Source organism: Peromyscus eremicus, chromosome 15 (genome assembly GCF_949786415.1).
Source record: "Peromyscus eremicus chromosome 15, PerEre_H2_v1, whole genome shotgun sequence".
Classification (NCBI taxonomy): Eukaryota; Metazoa; Chordata; class Mammalia; order Rodentia; family Cricetidae; genus Peromyscus; species Peromyscus eremicus.
This window is the reverse complement of record NC_081431.1, coordinates 68729346-68751223: the sequence shown is the minus strand read 5'-3', so window position 1 is coordinate 68751223 and position 21878 is coordinate 68729346. Positions and strand designations below refer to the sequence as shown.

General features: G+C 37.9%; 1 non-coding gene across 1 annotated transcript; it reads right to left on the bottom strand.

The window, feature by feature from the left end:
* Positions 1-2961: 2961 nt before the first annotated feature.
* LOC131925930 (U6 spliceosomal RNA) lies at positions 2962-3065 on the bottom strand. Its single transcript, XR_009383419.1, has one exon. It is a non-coding gene; the product is annotated as a U6 spliceosomal RNA (small nuclear RNA).
* Positions 3066-21878: the final 18813 nt, after the last annotated feature.

Genomic DNA, 21878 nt, shown 5'->3' with positions numbered 1-21878 from the left:
AATCTGAAATAAAAAAGAATAGAGTAATCAATCATTGTTTTCAGGAAAGTATTGATCGTAATACACTCTACAGATTGCTATTACGGAAAATGTAAGACATATGAAATATTCCAATTAAGGTGTTTATTGTGTTTTGTGTCTTTTTAGCCAGAAAAACATATCTTCTATTATCCATTCTGCCCTATCCCGCACTCTTTGTGTGTATGTGTGTGTGTGTGTGTGTGTGTGTGTGTGTGTGTGTGAGTGCATTTGTGTGTGTGTTTGTGTGTGTGTGTCTGACCCTTTGGAACCTGAGGTCAACCTAGGCTCTAGTTCCTCAGATGCCATCTCTATTTTCTTGTTGGTTTTCTGCCTTGGTTTTTTTTTTTTTTTTTTTTTTTTGAGATATGGTAACCCACTGGCCCTGAATTCATGGCTGAAGCATGCCCTAGGTACAGGCTCCTTAAAGTTGTCTGTTCTGTAAGTGTTAGTAACTCTCCTTCTTGGCTCTCTCCTCTCTATATCAACTTCCTGCTTCTCTCAGATGCTCAAGAGCTCTCCTGTTTCAGTTTCTATATGTCCTTCTGCCCCATCAGCCTCTACCTCTAGCCTATATGTTATACAAATTAAATTAACTTTCTCTGTGGGTCTTTCATGTATGTTGTTTTAAACTTATTATTTGTTTGTTCTTTGAGTTAGGGTATCCTTAACTGAGGTAGAAATTTTCTTTGGATGCAGCAGTGTTGCTGATACTGACACTATATTGAAATATATTTCACTCTGAGGCTCTTATATCCTCTCTATGGCATAGGGCTAATTATATCAATATTTTAAGCATGCTCCCTTTCCCCAGATACAGGACTGAAGGATTTCTCCAGCTTGCCTAACTACATGGTGTTGTGCTTACATACAATACCCAGATGATATTTGCTGAACAATCTTTCTGAAAGAGAGGAACTCATTTTTTTGTAAAAGTGTTTGCTAATAAAATCAAACAAGGTTAGTACTTTCTTGTCATTGTAGTTATGCTTTATTAAATAGTTAGTTAATGCTTAGTAATCCTCAAGAATTTTTAAAATTTTATTTTAAATTATGTATATGCAGATATGTCTGTGGGAATATGAGTACATTAGTGCAGTTGCTCCCGGAGGACATAAAAGTGGTTGGATCCCCTGAAGCTGTAGTTATAGGTGGTTGTGTGTCACCCAAAATGGGTGCCATGAATTGAACACAGGTCTCCTGATAAAGCATCAAGCTCTCTGAACTTCTGAGCCATTTTTCCAGCTCCTTCTTAAGCTATTTTAGTGTTCTCCCCAAATGTTTTGGTTCATAAAGCACTTGCTACACAAGCATGAAGATGAGAGGTTAGTTCTCTAGAAGGTACCTAAAGCCATCTGTGGTAGCGCACATTTGCAATCCCAGTGTGACTTTAGTGAGATGGAAAACAGAGACATGACAGTCTCCAGAAGCTCAGTCACCAGCTACGTTGGCACACACAGTGGGGAATAGCAATAGATCCTGTCTCAAGCAAGGTGCAAGGCAGGAACCAGCCCCTGAGGCTGTTTACTGACCTCCTGTTACCCAGCCATAGAGTATACATGCATGTGCATCCATGTATGCACACACATGCAAATACAAACACACACACACACACACACACACACACACACACACACACACACACACAATTTCTTTTGAGAAGTCATTTTTCCCAAGGATAACAGCATCCATAATAGGGCATCCTGAAACCTTACACACAGAAGGGTGGTACATAGTGTGAAATTGTCTCTGGATTTCTGTCTTTTTCTAACTTGAAATGATGAAACTGAGGAATCTGGAGGAAAATGAAAAGGATAAATTAGGAAAGTAATGATGAAGGGGCTTCTATCCCAGGGAAAATTATTTCTTCCTGAAGCTTTGTCAAGCTGGCAGGGGAAAAAAAATCCCTAACTTGCCTTGCTATTTTGAAGTATTATTGGTTTGTGGGTTTACACTGATACTTTGCATTTTCAGTTTACACTTACAAATGGGATTTTGTTCCTCTGTTGAAGGTGCACTGTGCAGACATTCTTAATGTCACTTAAAACCTACAAAAGTAAAACCTCTGCTTCTTTTCATTATCATAATAGTTTTGATTAAACATATTGGCTACAAATTCTGCAAAGTAGTATAAATGTTCCTTTTTTTTTTTTCTCTAAAACTCCAATTTCCCTATTCACTAGTGTTTCTCATTGATGCTTTGTTCATCCATTGTTTCTGGAATCGTTTTCAAATCTGAGATTTCCTTTTCTGAGAGCTAAAAAAACAAAAGTAGTGTTTGTTTTTGTCTATGTTGACATTACCAACATATTCAATAAAATTATGTATCTGGCTGCAAGTTTTATGATTTTTTCTTTATTTCTGTGGATGGCTGACTGCATGCGGGTGTGTGATTGAACATGAACTTGCACGTGTGTGCATGGAAGCTGGAGATCAAACTCAGGTTTTATCCTCAGTTGCTCTTCAACTTGAAAAAACATTCTCTGTCTACTTTGTATTTTGAGATAATGTCTCTGAAATCAGGGCGCACTGATTAAGCTATGCTGGCCAATTAGCCCCAAGGATCCTCCTGTCTCTGCATCCTCAGTACTAGGCTTTCAGGCAAATTCTAGCTTCTCTAGCTGTTTTTTTAAGTATTTATTTTTAATTTATGCATATTAATATTTAGCCTGAATGTGTTTCTGTGCAAAATGTGCACTCATTGTCATTTCTGTGGAGGTTAGAAGATTCCCTGAAACTGGAGTTATAGGTGGTTATTAGCCACCATGTGAGTGCTGGGAACTAAACCTGTATTCTCTGGAAGAGCAGCCAGTATGCTTAACCACTGAAAGATCTCTATAGCCCCATGTCTAGCTTTATGTGAGTTCTGGAGAACAAATCCAGGTCCCTATGCTTATGTGGCATGAGCTTTACCAACTCAGCAACTTCCCTTACCCCTAACTCAAATATATTTTTTAAACGGGTTTGCATGTCATCCTGACACTGTGACCATGCTAATATTGTCTGCATCATACCAGTTTTAGCATATATTCTGCCAAAGCAAGCACTGACTTCTAGCTTGGAACTGTAGATCTCCCTTTAGAGCTGACAAAGGGATGAGAAATATGCCTGCCTCTGTCAACATCTTTTATCTTTAAGAGTTCTGTTCACCAAAGCAACCTGTCAACTGAGCAATTGCTCTTCACAGCAGATAAATTTGTGAACTGTGTTATGAGTTCAAAGAAGCTGTTCACCTCTGATCACCCAGTACACGTGGCCATTCACCCTTGCCCCTGATCACTCAGCACACGTATCCAGGTTTCCAGCCCCACATTAATCATGCAAGCAACATTTTCTATGCATTAACATTTGGAGCAAAACAGACCACTCAAATAATCACTGAAACTTGAGTTGGTAGAGCCAGGGAATGGTGGTCTCTTTCTATAATAGCTAGTCTAGAGGTTGCCAGCTCATGTACGAGAATCTAAAATATGTAGATGGGGGCTGGATAAATGGCTCAAAGACTAAAGTTCTTACTGTGTAAGCATGAGGACCAGATTCAAATCCCCAGGAACTCATGTAAATATAGGCTGTATTCATCAGTCTGCCTGTGATTTCAGCACTCATATAAATGGAAGGTGGGCTTAGTGGCCCTACTATAATTCCTGCTAGAGAAGATGGAGAAGGGATCCCCAGATCCAGCTGGCTAAGAAAGATAACCATATTGGTAAGCTCTAGATTTGGTGAAAGACCCTGCCTTAATAATTAAGGTAGAAGATTGATTGAGGATGATTTCTGATATCCATAATGGGCCTTCACATGCATGTATATACATATGGACAGACATACACAGACACACACAGGCACACAGGCACACACATGCATGCACCCATGAACATACACACTGATCATCCATATGAATACATGACTACCACATACACACATAGGGAAAATGAAAAAAATAAGACAAAATTCTTAGCTGCTTCTCAGATAATATGAATTGGAGAACAGGAAAAACACATGTTTTCTGATTTGTATTCCATTGCAATATTTCTTTCTTTCTGTAGGTACGTTATGATGGAAAATCACTTTTATGTTATCTTTATTTTATAGCCATGACTTGTCTCCAAAGCTATAGTAGGTTGAAATATTAAAGGGTTTTGATCCCATCTATATATGCCACAAAGCCAGAAGTTTCTAAGATATCTTAGAATCTGGCATTGTACACAGCTTAGAACTCTTTTCTGTAAGTTCAGTGTCCTTTGTCATAATGCATAAGGCTGGGCATGTTCATATGTCCATTTCCCTGCAATGACCTCAAATATGAAGTTGCTGTATAACTTTGTAGAATTAAAATCAGATCTTATATGCACAGTAGAACATAGAATATGGGTAATAAGAAGGAAGGTGTCAGATAAGGCAAAAAGTATGTGTTTTCTCTCTCTCCCTCTCTCTTCATGTGCTCCTTCTCTCCTTCCATCTGTAAAATGTGTGTATTTATTTAAAAAGCAGACTATTCAATGGAAGTGTGTTTGTCTTTAGTGAATATCTACTGAAAGACACTGTTCTACACTCTCCCCTTATCCTGAATTTAATAACATTCCTATCTTTAAACATTTCTTTCTTGTATTCCTTTTTAAAATTATTTCTTTTTTTGAGATTATAATATAATTACATTTCTTGTTCATCAAACAGAGACCATTGGAAAAAAACACAAGCAATCAATATGCAGAGTAGTAGAGTACAATCCCACTGGATACATCTACAATACAATTCCCAAACCATAGGTTCTAGGATTACTGCAGAAGTGGAAACAGAAAGATTGTAAGAGCCAGAGGATTACCAAGTTTTATGTGAGATTGTGCCTCCTAGTAATATCAGAAGCTAAGTCCATAAAGTTTCACCATCATGACTGGCTAGACAGGAGCTGAACAAGAACAGTAGCAATGCACATGGTAGTATTGTATTATATTGAAGGTGGAAAATCCTAGGAGGCCTCAACCCTACATAGAGAACAAAGGACCACTAAGGAATCTTTCTGGTATTCATTAACATTTAGCTCATTTACTTTTAGTCATGGTTCCTTTCTTTATGGGCAAGACAAATCTAAGTTCACACTGAGGAGTTATCTACTAACCACCTAAGGTCAGTGAGGCAGTAGAATAGAATGGAGACTGGGATGGTCTGGGAGATCCTTGGTCAGAAGCAAGTAAGTATGTGGGAAAGAAAGCAGTCAGAAAAGAGAAAAGCTGGGAAACCCTGGACAAGGCCACCTAAATCCTGCTAGTGTGGCACAGAGTTACAAAATACCTGTAGGTGACCTATGTTTTTTTTTCATAATACTAAAGCACACACAGATTACATGTAGAACTATGTGTAGTAGACAGAGCACAATGCAAATGAGCCCCAAAGTCCATGCAATCCAAACAACCTAAAAAAAGTGATATAAAATGCGACATACAAGCCAGCCCCTAATTCTTTGTACAGTGGGCCTGTTTGGGTTGCCAAGTTTTATCTTAAATCAAGCCTGCTTGCTTCCTTGGAAGTCCATCTGTCTCTACCCTGTCCCTGCTTTAGCTAATATCTATTTGTCTCCATCCAACTCCTTGTACCTGGATACAAGAACCTGTGAATTCACTGGAAATGCACTGACTTGATCAGGGCTGCTTACTTATATGTAACTCTGACCCTCTATTTAAACCCCATGTCAGGACCAGAAAGATAAACTTTGGTATTACTGAACCTCTTTGTATTCCCAGTGTGACCAAATTGAATAAATCCACTTTTTCTGATTTTCACCAGTATTTGTTTATTTTGAACACTGAGGATGGATGGGTGAACTTGAACTTGGTTTATCAGGATGACCAGGGTCCAGGCGCTGACCCGAACAACTCTAGAAACCTTGGGCAGAGCAAGCCAGGACTTTACTGTAGAATCACATCTCAGTTCTAACAAAGATGCTCAAAATTTCATTGCCAGAACTATGCATGAATTAATTGTGATTATCAAAGTTAACAGAGATGTCACAGTGTGAAAGATGATTTATTACATCAGATCAAACACTTAAGGCCCTTCACTCTTTGGTTGTTTTTCTTTCAGTTTCCCCTTAGAACATAGTTATTACCTAAGACATCTATGAGGATTCACGTCGAGGAGAATTAGACTCACAAGAAAAAGGAAGTGGGGAGTAGAGTAACTTGAGCCTGAACCAGAGTTGGTATCTTGGTTTACCAAAGCTTTCTTTGCACCATAGTTAAGCTGCTAAATTGGTATAAATTGCATGCTGTTTTCATGGCCCAGAGAATATTTAAAATGGGATTATGGATTTGTCATCAACCCAGAGAATGAGGAAAATTGAACTGTGAGAAAGCAAGCCTGGATCAATAGCATTTATAAAGACAGACAATGACATGGCAAGCAGGCAGGACAGGACAAAGGGACATGTTTCTTTTGGAAGTTGGTGATAGAATGCACCCAAGTTTATTCTAGAGACACGTTTGAAGAGGAGTTAGTGGTGACCTTGTTTATAGAAAGCCTTTATTTTTATGATGATGTTAAGAGCAAGAGCCATGAGGGAGCTGGCTTTGCTGTCATAAGTATGGCTCCTCACATTGTAAGGAACAGCTTTACAAAAATCTCCTTAAAAGTTCCATTATAAGAGGCTTTGTGAACCTGAAACACAGGGTAAAAGGGAACATGAGCTGGAAACGATGGGAGCTGCAGTTAGTGCCCATCAGTATTTTAAATTGCCTCTTAAGTCTTCCTACCCTTATTTTATTTACTTTATTATATTACAAAGTAGAGGTTTTCCTTGTGACATTTTCATATATCCTCAGTTCTGGCTGATTTGCCATGTAGCTCCTCCTCTGCTGATCCCCACTTCCATCTTCTTATCACATGTGTTCTATCACCTTCCCATCCCTCTCCTTTAAAGCTTCTTTCTTTCTTTCTCTCTTATTGGTCCCTTCCTAGTTTCCTGGCTTCTACAAATGCTCACTTTCACATTAATACATATCTATAAAAAGTAGAAATTCAGATACACATGTGGGAGAGAACATGCAATATTTGTCTTTCTGAGTCAGGGTTATCTCACTTAATATAGTTCCCATTTCCAGATATTTTCCTGTAAATTTTATTTTTCCTTCATGGACAGATAAAATTCCATTGTGTACATGTACCATATAAGCCAGGATTAGACCAAAGTTATTACTGACTCTAAAATTCACATTCCTTTGCTACAATAAGGAAAGAGAAATACGAGCATTATGTTCTCTAGGTTTCAGCACAGGAACCACCAAGCACTCTTGCACTGACTCATAAGTCACAGATGTGATAAACTATTCAAGGTGGTAAGATAAAAATTGCTAATGAACAAGAAAAAGGTTGTATTTATTTTAAAAATCAAACTAACAGTGACTTTACTAATAACAACCAACTTGTGTAGATTATGAGCCTACAAGCTTCATGATGTCATATCCATGAACATCAGTCTGTGAACATTATTCCGTGTTATAAACAGCAGAAACAAATTTCTCCCAAATAATCTAAAAACAACAATAACAAGAAAACAAAAACAAACAAACAACAACAAAATAAAACCTCCACATTCACCAGCTTCAGATCACCTTGATTTGTCAAATACCCTGATCAGCATACACAACATACACAGGCCTAGAGAATGGAAGCCAATCACTCAGACAGTGGTGGCACTCAATATAAGATTTATCTCCCAGTACTTTCTCTTTTTGAGTACAACATGAAAACCCACCTGTCTGAGTTATGATTCCTTTTGCAACAAGAAGACACCATGACCAAAAGCAACTTGGGGACAAGGAGAAAGGAAAGGTTATAGTTGAGTAGTGACGTCTTTGCATGTGAAGTTGACAAGGAGTGAATTGAGCTAGCTAGTTTTATGTCAATTTGACACAATCTAGAGTCATTTTTGAAGGACAGAACCTTAATTGAGAAAATGTCCCCACAAGATTGGCCTGTGGGCAAGGCTATGGTGTAATTTTCGTGGTTGATGATTGATGTGTGTGTGGGGAGGCAATCTTACTGAACATAGTGAGATTCCCTCGGCTGATGGTCCTGGTACAATAAGAAATCAGGGTGAGAAGGTCATGAGGAGCAACATCTGTAAGAAGCAACCCTTGATGGCCTCTGCATCAGCTCCTGCCTCTAGATTCCTGCCCTGACTTCTCTGAATGATGAACTACAAGCTGCAAGATGAAATAAACCCTTCCCCCCCTAAGCTGCTTTTGGTTTTTGGTGTTTTATCACAGCAAAAGAAATCATGATTAAGATGTCAGCGTAGGCTTCTGAGAATATTTGTTGGATTCTAGAATGGGCAAGTACCATAGTAAACACTGAAGTAGATTTTACCGATGAAGGATTACCCAAAGAAGCAGATGGTATTAAGGACACATGTAAGATGTAGGAGAAACTCCTTTCTCAGTGATAAGAGGACACTCATTAACTGGCTTCAAAACACTTTGCTTTTTCAAACTCTCTATTAGGCTTGTTTTTTCCTAGTGATGTTAGTGTTCACAGGCAGTCAAAAACGCATGCTTATAACTCAGAGAGAGTGGTGAGGCTGAATCTAAGATCAACCTCTTAGTAAGGTCTCTTAATAAGTGAAACCAGAGGCTTCCATTTTAAGCTTGTGAAAGTTTTCTCTATCAAGCGCTAAGTCAGGCTATGTTACTGAGAGCACTGAGTGCACACATACTAAAGGATGCATGCTTAGAAACATGCAATATTGAAAACAGATGTGACACACAGAAGTAGATAACTTCCCTCAATGAGTCAAACAAGGAATGTATTTCTGGCTGTAGAAAGAATTTTTCAAAGTCTCTGATGGTTTCTTTTAACACAGAGAATGCAGATCTCACAAACACTAGGAAATGGAAGCTCATACCTCATAAAGTAGTGAAGCTGGGTCTAAGATTTGCCTTCTAGTAACTTGCCGAGTCCAACCAGAAAAACTCACTTTGGACTTCCAAGCATCTTCCTGTGTTAAGTTTTAAACTAGGAGAGACTTACTAAGTAAATTTTGCTGACTAGTTCTATTTCAACTTGACACAAGCTAGAGTTATTTTGAAATAAACTCAACTGAGAAAATATCCCTACCAGATTGTCCTGTGGACAAGTCTGTGGATAATTATCTTGATTATTGATGTGAGAGGGTCCAGATCACTAGGATCATTGCCGCTCCTGAGCTGGTGGTCCTGGGTGCCATAAGAAAACAGGATGAGCAAGGCAGTAAGCACCACTACTCCATGGCCTCCACATCAGTTCCTGCTTCCATGTTCCTGCCTTGGGTCCCTGTCCTGACTTTCTTGGGTAGAATGCTCTAAGATGTAAGCTGAAATAAAGCCTTTCCTTCCCCAAGTTGCTTTGGTTTTAGTTTTTGTGTTTATCACAGCAATATAAACCCCAACTGAGATAGCAAAAGTACGGACAAGAGTACCGCTTCTGTTTCACTATGGGTTACAGGCTTATTTAATTTATTTGTTTGATCTTGATTTAACTTTAATAAGTTGTACCTATTGCAAAATTATCCATCTGTTCTAGATTTTCCAATTTGTTGGAGTGTAGCTCCTGACAAGACAGTGGTGAGACTACCTCTAATGTAAGCCCAAGCTACTTTTCTTAGTAAGTAACAGAAGCAAACACTTTTACTGATTCAGACCAACTTCCTTGGTCTGAATCATGTGGTTACTGCAGTGTTCAGAGTCAATAGAGAATGGAAGAATATAACTAAGAAAGAGGCAGTATTGGATTTGATATTATAACTTAGAACATGCACTTTTTCATTGCAACCAGTATTACACATCTTGGACTTCTGAGAGTCTATACTGTACTATGTCATCATAGTGTCCTATTATGTCATTATAATATCTTACTGTGTTATCACAGATCTCATACTGGCAACTTAACAGTACACCTGAAAGCTCTAGCACAAAAATAAGTAAGCTCACTCAAGAAGAGTAGACACAAGAAGTAATCAGAGAGCTAAAATCAATAAAAATTGAAACAAAGAGAATAGTACAAAGAATCAATGAAACAAAGAGTTGGTTATTAGAGAAAATCAACAAGATAAACAAAGCTTTATCCAGACTAAATAAAAGGCAGAGGGAGAAGAACCAAATTAACAAAATTAAAGATGAAAGGGGACATAGCAAAAGACACTGAGAAAATCCTTTAAAGCATGATGTCATACTTTGAAGACCTGCACTCTACCAAATTGGAAAATCTAAAACAAATGGGTAATTTTTTGATAGGTAAAACTTACCAACATTAAATCAAGATCAGAAAAAACAATTTAAATAGACCTATAACTCCTAAAAAAATATAAGAAGTCTCCCAGCCAAAAAAAAAAAAACCAAGTAGAACAAAACAAAACAAACAACAACAACAAAAAACAGGCCCAGATGGTTTCAGAGCCAATTTTCCTTATGAACATATATACAAAAATACTCAGTAAAATACTTACAAATCCAATCCAACAACACACAGAAAAGATCATCCACCATGATCAAGTAGGCTTTATCCCAGAGATACAGAGATGGTTCAACTTACGAAAATGAGTAATTAAATATAATAAACTAAAAGAAAAAAAATGCATGATCATCTCATTAGATGCCAAAAGTCCTCTGAAAAAATCTAACACCCCTTCACTTTGAAAGTACTGAAGAGATTAGAGATACAAGGAACATACCTAAACATAATAAAGGCAATTTATAGCGAGCCCACAGCCAACATCAAATTAAATGGAGAGAAACTCAAAGGAATTCTACTAAAATCAGGAAGAAGACAAGGTTGTCCACTCTCTCCATGCCTATTCAACATAGTACTTGAAGTTTTAGCTAGAATAATAAGACAACTGAAGGAGATCAAGGGGATATAAATTGAAAAGGAAGACAAAGTATTATTATTTAAAGATGATATAATAGTGACCCTAAAAATTCCACCAGAGAATTCCTACAGCTGATAAACACTTTCAGCAAAGTGGCTAGATACTAGATAAACTCAAGAAGATCGGTAGCCTGCCTATATACAAAATGAAAAACATGGCTGAGAAAAAAATCAGGGAAATAACACCCTTCACATTAGCCTCAAATAATATAATACATCTTGAGGTAACTCTAATGAAGCAAGTGAAAGACTTGTATGACAAAAACTTTAAGTCTCTGAGGAAAGAAATTGCAGAAGATATCAGAAGATGGAAAGATCTGCCATGCTCATGGATCAGCTCATGGATTAACATAGTAAAAATGGCCATCTTACTAAAAGCAATTTACAGTTTAACACAATCTGCATCAAAATCCCCACACAATTCTTTACAGACATCTGAAGAACAATTATCAACTTGACATGAAAAATAACAAAAAAACACAGGATAGCAACAACAATCTTGAACAATATAAACATTCTAGAGGTATCAAAATCCCTGAATTGAAGTTGTACTACATAGCTGTAGTAGTAAACCCACATGGTATCGACATAAAAACAATCATGTTCATCAATGAAGTCATTGAGGAGTTAGACCATGAATCCAAACACTTATGGATACCTCAGTTTTGATAAAGAAGTCAGAAATACAAACTAAAAAAAGAAAGCATCTTCAAAAATGGTACTAGTTAAACTAAATGTCTTCACATAAAAGAATGTAAAGAAATCCATAATCACCCGGCACAAAACTCAATTCTGAGTAGATCAAAGACCTCTGTGTAAAAGCAGACACACTGAAGGTCATATAAGAGAAAGTGAGAAAGCATGGCATGAGAAAAAAAACTTTTTGAATATAATACTGATAGTGCAGGCATAAGATCAATAATAAATGAGACCTAATGAAACTGAAAAGTTTCAGCAAAGCAAAACACACCATCAATCAGACAAAAGGCAGCTTACAAAATAGGAAAAAGTTTTTTATAAACTCCACATCCATATCCAATATAGGACTAATATCCAAAATATATAAGTAACTCAAGAAATTAGTTATAAAAAAATCTAATTAAAAATAAGGTACAGAACTAAACAGAATTCTCAATAGAGGAATCTCAAATGGCCAAGAAACACTCAAAGAATGCTCAGCATTCTTAGCCATCAGGCAAATGCAGAACAAAACTACTTTGAGATTTTATCTTACACATGTCAAAATGGATAAGATCAAAAACACAAGAAACAGCTCATGCTGAGGAGGATGATTAGCAAGGGGAATACTCCTCTATTGCTGGTAAGAGTGCAAACTACTGTGGAAATCAATATGGTGGTTCCACAGAAAACTGGGAACCAATTTTCCTCAAGACATAGCTATACTACTCTTGGCTATTATACCCAAGGGATGTTCCATCCTACCACAAGGATATTTGCTCAACTATGTTCATTGTAGCTTTATTCATAATAGCCAGAAACTGGAAACAACCTAGATGTCCTTCAACTGAAGAATGGATTAAAAAAAAAAAAAACTGTGGTATATTTGCACAATGGAGTATCACAGCTATTTTTTAAAAATGACATAATAAAATTTGCAGGCAAACAGATGCAACTAGCAAAACTCATCCTGAGTAAGATAACCCAGAACTAGAAAAATAAACATGTTGTAGATTCAATTATAAGTGGGTATTATCTGTTAAGTAAATGATAATCAAGCTACAATCCACCAAACCCAGAGAGGTTAGATATAGAGGAAGAAAATAGGGGGAAATAGAATAGATTTTGTAGGTGGACTGGGGAAGAATGGGGACAGGAGTGGAAGGAAAAAAGCAGGGTAATAGAGGGAGAGAATATGGGGAGAGCTATCTGGAATTAGGGTATATTTGGGGGCAGTATGGAAACCTAGTGCAGAGGGAACTTTCTGGAATCTATGAGAGTTACCCTAGTGAGTACTTCTAATATTGGAGGATATGGAGTCTGAACTGTTCATCTTTTATAGCCAGGCAAGGCTTCCAGTGGTAGTAATAGGTTGCAGTGAGTTGATTTTTGGCTGAGGGGGTCCTGTGGAGATGCCTAAATGCCCAAGCTTAAGCTAGGACAGAAAGTCACTCTCTGAAAATTGACAGCAGGCCCCACTGCCAAATACAACATCCACACAGCTCATTGAACGCAGATAGGTTGATCTGGTGAATACATGAAGCCTTCATCCTTATGTTTTGTGGATCTCCAATTGTGGGAGCGAATGTGTCTCTGACTCTTTTGCTTGCCCTTGGAACTCCTTAACTCCTATTGGGTTGCCTTGTCCAGTCTCAAGATGAGGGCTTTTGCCTTGTCTTATTGTATCCTATTTTGTAGTATTTGGTTGTTTTCTTTTGAAGTCCTGCTATTTTCTGAAGGGAAACAGAGGCAGAGTGAATCTGGGGAAAATGGTAGGTGGGGAGGAGCTGGAAGAATAGAGTGGGGGAAACTGTGTTCAGGATGTATTGTATGTGAGAAGAGTCTTTTGCAATAATAATAATGATTAAAAAATAGCAGTGGCCTATATTGACATCACAGTGTTCTATTGTGCCATCACAGTGCTCTATAGTGACATCAAAATGCCCTCTTATAAGATAACAGTGCTTTATTGTGATATTACACTACACTGGAATGACATCACAGAAATCTGTTGTGTTATCACAGTGTTCAACTGTGTCATCAAAGGGCTCTTTTGTGTCATCACTGTGTCCTATTGTGTATAACAATACCTTGTAGTGTTAGCACAGTACCATGTTCTGCCATCAGAGGATCTGTTTGGCATCACAGTGCTTTCTTGTGTCATCACAGTGCCCAAATAGGCCATAACAGTGCTCAATAATGCCATCATAGAGTCATGATGTGCCACAACAATGTCCGATTGGGTTATCACAGTGCACTTTTGTGCCGTCACCTCTCCTACCTTGCCTTCACAGTGCAGTGTCATATTGTTGCATCACAATTGTGTATTATGTCAACAAACAGCTCTATTGTGAAATCACAGTACTTGACAGTACCATCATCATACAATGTTGTGCCAAAGTGGTTTATTGTGCCATAAATTGCTCTATTGTTCTTCCAACATGCCCAGTTTTTGCATCACAATGCCTTATATTACCAGCTCATTACTCTTTTGTCATCACACTAGTCATCTATGTCATCATAGTGACCTGTCATGCAAAGACTTTGCCCTATTGTGTAATCACAATGACCCATTACACCTTCATTTTGCTGTATTGTTCCATGGTAATACCTGTCTAAATTACTTTTCTTTGTTGAAAAGAGACAACATGACCAAAACAACTTATAAAAGACAGCATTTAATTTGCCAGCTTGCTTATAATTTCAGAGGGTGAGTCTATGATAATCATGACAGGGAGCATGGCAATAGGCAGTCAAAATTAGCCCTGGTTCAGTATCCAAGAGCTTATATGTAGTAACAACAATAAGGAGACAGACAGAGAAAGACAGAGAGGTGGAGACAGAAACAGAGATGGACAAAGAGAAAGACAGGTAGAGGGAGACAGAAAGAGAGAGAGAGACAAAGACAGAAAACTCAGAATGGCATGGGCTTCTGAAACCTCAAGGCATACTTTCAGTGACACATAACTTCCTCTAGAAAGGCTACACCATCTAATCATGACAAAACTTTTCCACTAACTAGGTACCAAGAATTCAAATAAAAGAGCCTATGGGGTTCATCCTCATTCCAACCCCCAAAGTGCCTTATTGTGCTAACACACTAAACTATATTTTCAGGAAATGCTAACATATTAAACTATATTTTCAGGAAACTGCCCTTCATAGAGATCACAAATGTCAAACTGTTACTCAATAATACTATGGATGTGCCCTATGATTCTAACTTCTGTTGTATCAACCAAATGTCCTCATTTGTTATCACCATCCAATGTTGTGTAATTATAATGTCCTATATTGCCATGATAGTGCCTTATTCAACAATCACAGTGCCTTATTGTGACAATAAAGTGCATTTTATGCTTTCAAAAATCCCTAGTGTGACAACATAGGAGGGTTTACTTATATCATAACAGGGTTACATTCTGCCATGACTGTGCACCTCTGTATCATCACGGTGTCCTTATTGATGTCACAGTGCACTATTATTATAATAATACTATTGTGTCATGACAATGCTCTGTTATTTCATCACAGTATCTACCATATCATTGCAATGCCCTGTAATGACATCAGAGTGTCATATTGTGACATCACAGTGCCCTAGAATTATAACAGTGCCCTACAATGATAGTGCACTGTCATATTGTGACTAGCACTGCACTACTGCTGTGATAGCACTACGCTGTTGCGCCCTCAAATGACTTGTGTAAGCACAATGCCTTGTTTTGTTATCACAGTGCCCAAGTACGCCACGATAGGGCTCAAGTATGCCATCATACAATTGTGATGTGTCATACTAATGTCCTATTGTGCCATCACAGTACTCCTTTGTGCCATCACCCTTTTCTATCTTTCCATCACTGTGCTGTATTGTTGCATCACAGTGGTGTATTGTGCCAACAAATTTCTCTATAGTGAAATTACAGTGCCTGATAGTGCCATCATTATGCCATGTCATGCCACAATAATGTTATATTGTGCCATAAATTACACTATTGTACCATCTAAATGCCCCATTTTTGCATCAAAGTGTTTGCTATTACCAATTCAACACTATTTTGCCATCACAATAGTCACCTTTGCCATCACATTGCCCTATTATATCATCACGCTGACCAATTACACTTTCACAGTTCTAAATGATGTCATGACTATGCCATCTTAATTACTTTTCTATTCATTTGAACACACAACATGCCAAAGGCAACTTACAAAAGACAGCATATAATCTGACAGCTTGCTTAGAGTTTCAGAATGTTCATTATCATTTTTTGGGGACCATGACAGCAGGCAGGAAAAAAATGGTGGTAGATCAGTACCTGACAGCTTATATGTCAAGACAACAATCATAAGGCAGAAAGAAGAAGAGGGAGAGAGTGCACTACCTTGGAATGGCATGGGCTTTTGAAACCTCAAAGCATACCTCCCACGACAGTGTTCCTTCACCATGGATCTGCCTTCTAATTCTTCCCAAATAATTCCAATGAATAGGAAAGCAAGAATTCAAACTAGAGCCTATGGAGCCCATTCTCTCATTCAAAGCACCAAAGTCTCTTTTTCTGTAAATCTATTACATTATCATTTCAGGATAATACACAATCATGCATTCATAGAAATCACAAATATCAAAATCACATTGTATGATAACATGACTGTATCCTGCTATTTCAACATAGAATTTATTGTACCAACCAAATGTTCTAAATTTTTATCACCATCTCATTTTGTGTCATCATAGCATTCTATTTTGACAGTGTCCTAAAGAACATATAAAATGCCCTATTGTGATATGCCAGTGCCCTATTCTGATATAACAGGGCCCTACAGGATCATTACAAGGTCCTACTGTGTCATCACAGTGTTATGTTGTGTCATAACAATGCCCGATTCTTTCAATTGTGTGAACACACTGTGTGTCCAACTGTATCATCATAGTGCTCTAGTCTGATATCCTAGTGCCCTATTGTGCCCCAGACTGTCCAAATGTATCATCACAGTGCTCCAGAGTGATATCTTAGTGCCCTAGTGTGCCCTCAGACTGTCCAACTGTATCACCATTGTATCCTAGTGTTTAACAGCGCTTTATTTCATCATTTCAGTGCACATTTGTGGCAGCACAGTGTCTTATTTTGATATCACAGTATCCTAGTGTATAGCATTGCCCTTGTAGAAGGACACAAGATCCCTATGCTTACAGACAGCAATAGAGAAACCAGAATTGTTAAATATGCAGGCTTTCTTCAATGAAAGGGATATGTATATCTATTTTCTATCTAGAAGGCTGGGAGTGGGTGCTCTTTAATAGTCTGATGATTTTTGGCCATTCTGTAAGGCCAGGCTTCCCTGTAATCTCCCTTATCCTGAGCATTGTTCCTCATTCAATAGAATCTATTCTTGTAGAAGAAGTCATGAACACTTTGCAAAAGATATGTGCTTTGCAAAGGAGTTTCGATGTAGCCATGCCCTAAACTTTATTGTGATAATTGTCATGAGGAAATCTTTTCCCAAAGTTGCCTTGTGTTTAAATGTGAAAAAAAGTAAACTGCTTGGGGTCAGATTGCAAATTTGAACCAGAATTGCTAAGTTGTGCTGAACAGTGTTTCCTTCTTCCCTCCCATGGTTTGTTTCTCTGCCAGCAGTAGAGTAAAGCTTGCAGGGACCCCACACACACACACACATCTTATTTTACTGTTATAGTGCCCTATTATGTCAACACAGTGCCTTATTTGTTATAACAGAGCCACATTGTGTCATCACAGTGCTGTACTATAACATCACATTGTCCCACAGTGAAATCACAGTGTTACATTGTGATATGTCAGTGCCCTATTGCATCATCAATTGCCCTATGGTGACATCAAAAATCTTGTATGTGACTTATCAGTGCCCTATTGTATCATCACAGTGTCGGATTGTAACCTAACCATTTCCTACCGTGTTATCACAGGCCCCCACTTTTTAAAATACAGTGTCCTACTGTTTATAACAGTGCCCTATTGTGATACTTCAGTGTCTCAATATTATATAACAGCACCATGTTGCATTATCACCCTGCCCCCCTGTATTGCCACAGTGCTTTGTTGTTTCATCACAGTTTACTCTTATGTTATTGCTCTATTGCAACATCATTGTGTTCTATTATGTCATCACGGTGCACTGTTGTGTCTTTACAGACCCTAAAACAGTCTTTAATTGCAACATCACAGTGCCCCATTGTGCCATCATATTAACCTGGAGTGACATTACAGTGACCTGTTGTGCCATCATGATGCTCTAATATTACATCACAAGGATCTGTTGTGTCATGTGTTCAATTCATTCATCATAGTGTTCTATTTGTCATCACAGTACCCTAGAGGGTATCATAGTACTCTACATGTTATCAGATTACCCTGATTCATAATCAGAGGACCCTGTTGTATCATTACAATACCTTTTATGCCATCACAGTCCCCTAATATGGCATAACAATGCTCAATAGTTCCATCATAGAGTCATGATGTGTCATACCAATGTCCTCTTTTGCCTTTACACTGCACTCTTGTGCCATCAACCACTCCTACTTCACCACCACAGTGCTGTATTGTTGAATCACAATGGTATATTGTGCCAAAAAACAGCTCTGTTGTGAAATCATAATGTGTGATATCACAGTGTCCTTTTGTGTCAATCACAGGGTGATGCTCAATCCTAATGAGTCTTAACAATAAAAAATCCAGAGTCAGATATCAGAGTAAAAGCTCAAAGATCAGAGAATCAGAGTAGCTAGCCACTAGAGACTTCTTACCTCTACAAAATCTCAGACTAAATGGGGCATCCTGTCTCTACAAACCCTCAGACTGAATGGCAGGAGATCCTGTCTCCACCCAACTTATATTCCTGTCTCCTCTACCTTGTGCTGAGATTAAAGACATGAGATCCTAAGGCCTGGGATCAAAGGTGTGAGCCACCACTGCCTGGCTCTGTTTCTCTTTTAGACTGGTTCAGTCTCCTATAGTCCACGGTGGCATTGAACTCCTGATCTTTCTGCTTCTTCCTCCGAAGTGCTGGGATTAAATGTGTGTGTCATCATTGCCTGGCCTCTACAGTTAACTAGTGGCTAGCTCTGCCCCCTGATATCCAAGCAAGCTTTATTTGTCAGAACATGAACAAAATATCATACAACAATTGTGTCCTATTATCATATAATAATCCTATTAGAACCATCACAGTGTCCTAGTTTGAAATTACAGTGTCCTCTTGTGACCTAAATTTGCACTAATGTGTCATCACAGTGGCATATTGTGATATCACTGTGTCCTAGTGTATTATAACAGTGTTCTATTATAATATAATAGTATTCTATTGTCACATCATAGTGTCATATTGAGACACAACAGTGACCTATAATGTCAACACAGTACCGTATTGTATCATAACAGTTCCCTTGTGTATCATCACATTGTCCTACTGTGTCCTACATAACAGTACCCTATTGTGATACCATTGTATCCTAATGTAATATAACAGTGACATAATGAGATCTTATGGTTTCCTACTGTGGCATAGCACCATACTATTGTGTCATTATAGAGCCACATTGTTTAATAACAGTGTGGTATTGTGTATCACAGTGCCCAATTGTGACATCTCAGTGTCCTAGAATAGTATATTGTAACATCACAGTGTAGTACTACCATCATATAACATTCACACAGTGGTCTTTAGTGTCATAACAGTCCCCTATTGTGTCATCAGTGTCCTTTTATGTTATCACCCTGTCCTGTGTGTCACCACAATGCTTTATTACATCTTTATAGTGACCTATTGTGACATCATAATACTATGATATGTACATCTGACTATATCAACACAGTGCCCTCTTGTGCCATCACAGAATCCTATTGTGATTTAAATGGTCCCTATTGTGTCATCACAGTTTCCTACTATATCATAATAGTGCTCTGTTGTAACATTACTGTATCCTATTGTCTTGTTACTGTGCCCTGTTGTGCTATCATAGAACCCTATTGTGAAATCCCAGTGTCATATTGTGATGTATCAGTGCTTCAACAGGCTATCACAGTGTTCTTTTGTGATATTCAAGTACTCTATTGTATCATCACAGTACCTTGTTGTGTAATTACAGTGCCCACTTGAGTACACAAATGTGACATCACAGTGGCCTATTGTATCATCACATTGTCCTGGTGTGATATTGCAGTGACCTGTTGTGTTATCACACTGTTCTATTATGATGTCACATTGCATTGGTATTACATTACAATAATTTGTTGTGTCATCAAGGTATCCAATTGAGTCACCAAAGTGCCATATTTGTCATCACAATGCTATACTGTCTTCACAATGCACTATTGTTTCATCAGAGTACCCTGTTTTGCCATCACAGGATTCTATTGGAATATCACAGTGCTTTGCCATACCACCGAAGTGCCCTAATATGCCATAACAGTGGTCAATACTGTCATCATACAGTAAGGAAGTGCGATACCAATGTTCTATTGTGCCATCACAAAGCATCTTTTGCTATCACACTCTCCTATCTTGCCATCACAGTGTGGTTACTGTCACATAACAATCATGTATTGAACCAACAAACTACATTGTTGTGAAATCACCAAGCTTGATAATGTCATTATTATATCATGTTTTGCCAAAACAATGTCATCTTGTGCCATAAATTATTCTACTGTATCATTAACATGCCCTGGTTTTATGTAGTAGTGTCTTATACTACCAACTTGGTACTCTATTGTGGTATCACAGTAGTCAGCTATGCCATAAAGATGATCTACTGTGCCAACACATTGGCCGATTTCATCATCACACCGACCAATAACACTTTCACAGTATCCTATTGTGTTATGAGAGTGGCTGTTTTAATTTCTCTCTTATTGCTATGAAGAGACAACATGATCAAAGCAAATTACAAAAGACTGCATTTAATTTGGCAGTTTGCTTAAAGTTTGAGAGGCTGAGTCCATGATCATCATTTTGGGAAACATGACAGTAGGCAGGCAAAAATGACCTGGGAACTTGCTTGTTGAAACAACAAGAACCATGAGGCAGACAGGAGAGGGGGAGGGAGAAAGAGAGGTAAGAATGGTGAAGAGAGAGAGGGAGAGATACTTGGGAATGTCATGGGCCTTTGAAACCTCAAAGCAAACCTCCTATAACAGACTTCTACCACCAAGAACCTGCCTTCAAATCCTTCCCAAATATTTCCAACAACTAGGAACCAAGATAGAGTCTATGGGGCCCATCTTATTCAAATTACAAAACTGCCTTATTCTGTAAACACATTATAATAGCATTTAAGAAAAGTACATAATTATGTCTTTGTAGAGATACCAGTGTCAAAACATTACCATATAATGCCATGACTATGTCCTATTACTCTAATACAGACTTTGTTGTACCAACCAAATATCCTATTTATTTTAAAATCACCATCCCATGCTGTGTCATCATAATGTCCAATTTGACATGACAGTGCCCTAAAGAACAATCGAAGTTCCCTGTTATGACATGATTATAATGTAACAGTATATTGCTTTATCAAAGTGCATTATTTTGTCATTGTAGTGATTCATGTTGTCATCACAGTGTCCTATTGTGTCATCACTAAGTCTTACTATATGATCACAGTGCCCTAATCATGATCTAGATTGTGTTTGAATTTTGATCTAATGTTCTCTATTGTATCACAAAAGTTTTCTAATGTATTATAACAGTGACACAATGTACAATCAATGTTCTATTGTGTTGTCTCAGTGCCATATTGTTGCATAAAAGTGCCTTTTTGTGACTAGACAGTCCCATATTGTGGCAACACAGTGTCCTATTTTGACATTATAATGTTGTAGGATGATATAAGATTTCATATTATGTCATCACAATGTCCTACTGTATTGTCATAATTCCCTATCTTGACATCACAGTGTCCTGTTGTGGCCTAAAAGAGTTCTAGTGTGTCATCACAGTGCCCTATTGTTACGGTTTAACTGTCTTATAAGAGGACAATGTCCTATTTTCTCAACACAATTGTCCATAACAATAAAGGCACTCCCTATTATGTCAACATAATGCCCTTTTGTGTCATCATAGTGTTTACTGTAATATAACAGTGCCCTATTATACTAACACAGTGTCTTACTAAATCATCACACATGCCCTAATTTGCAATCATAGTGTGCAATAATGTTGTAAAATTGCCTTACTGTGACATCACAGTGTACTTTTCTGACACAACTGCCCTTCTATAACACTTCTGATCCCTATTATGG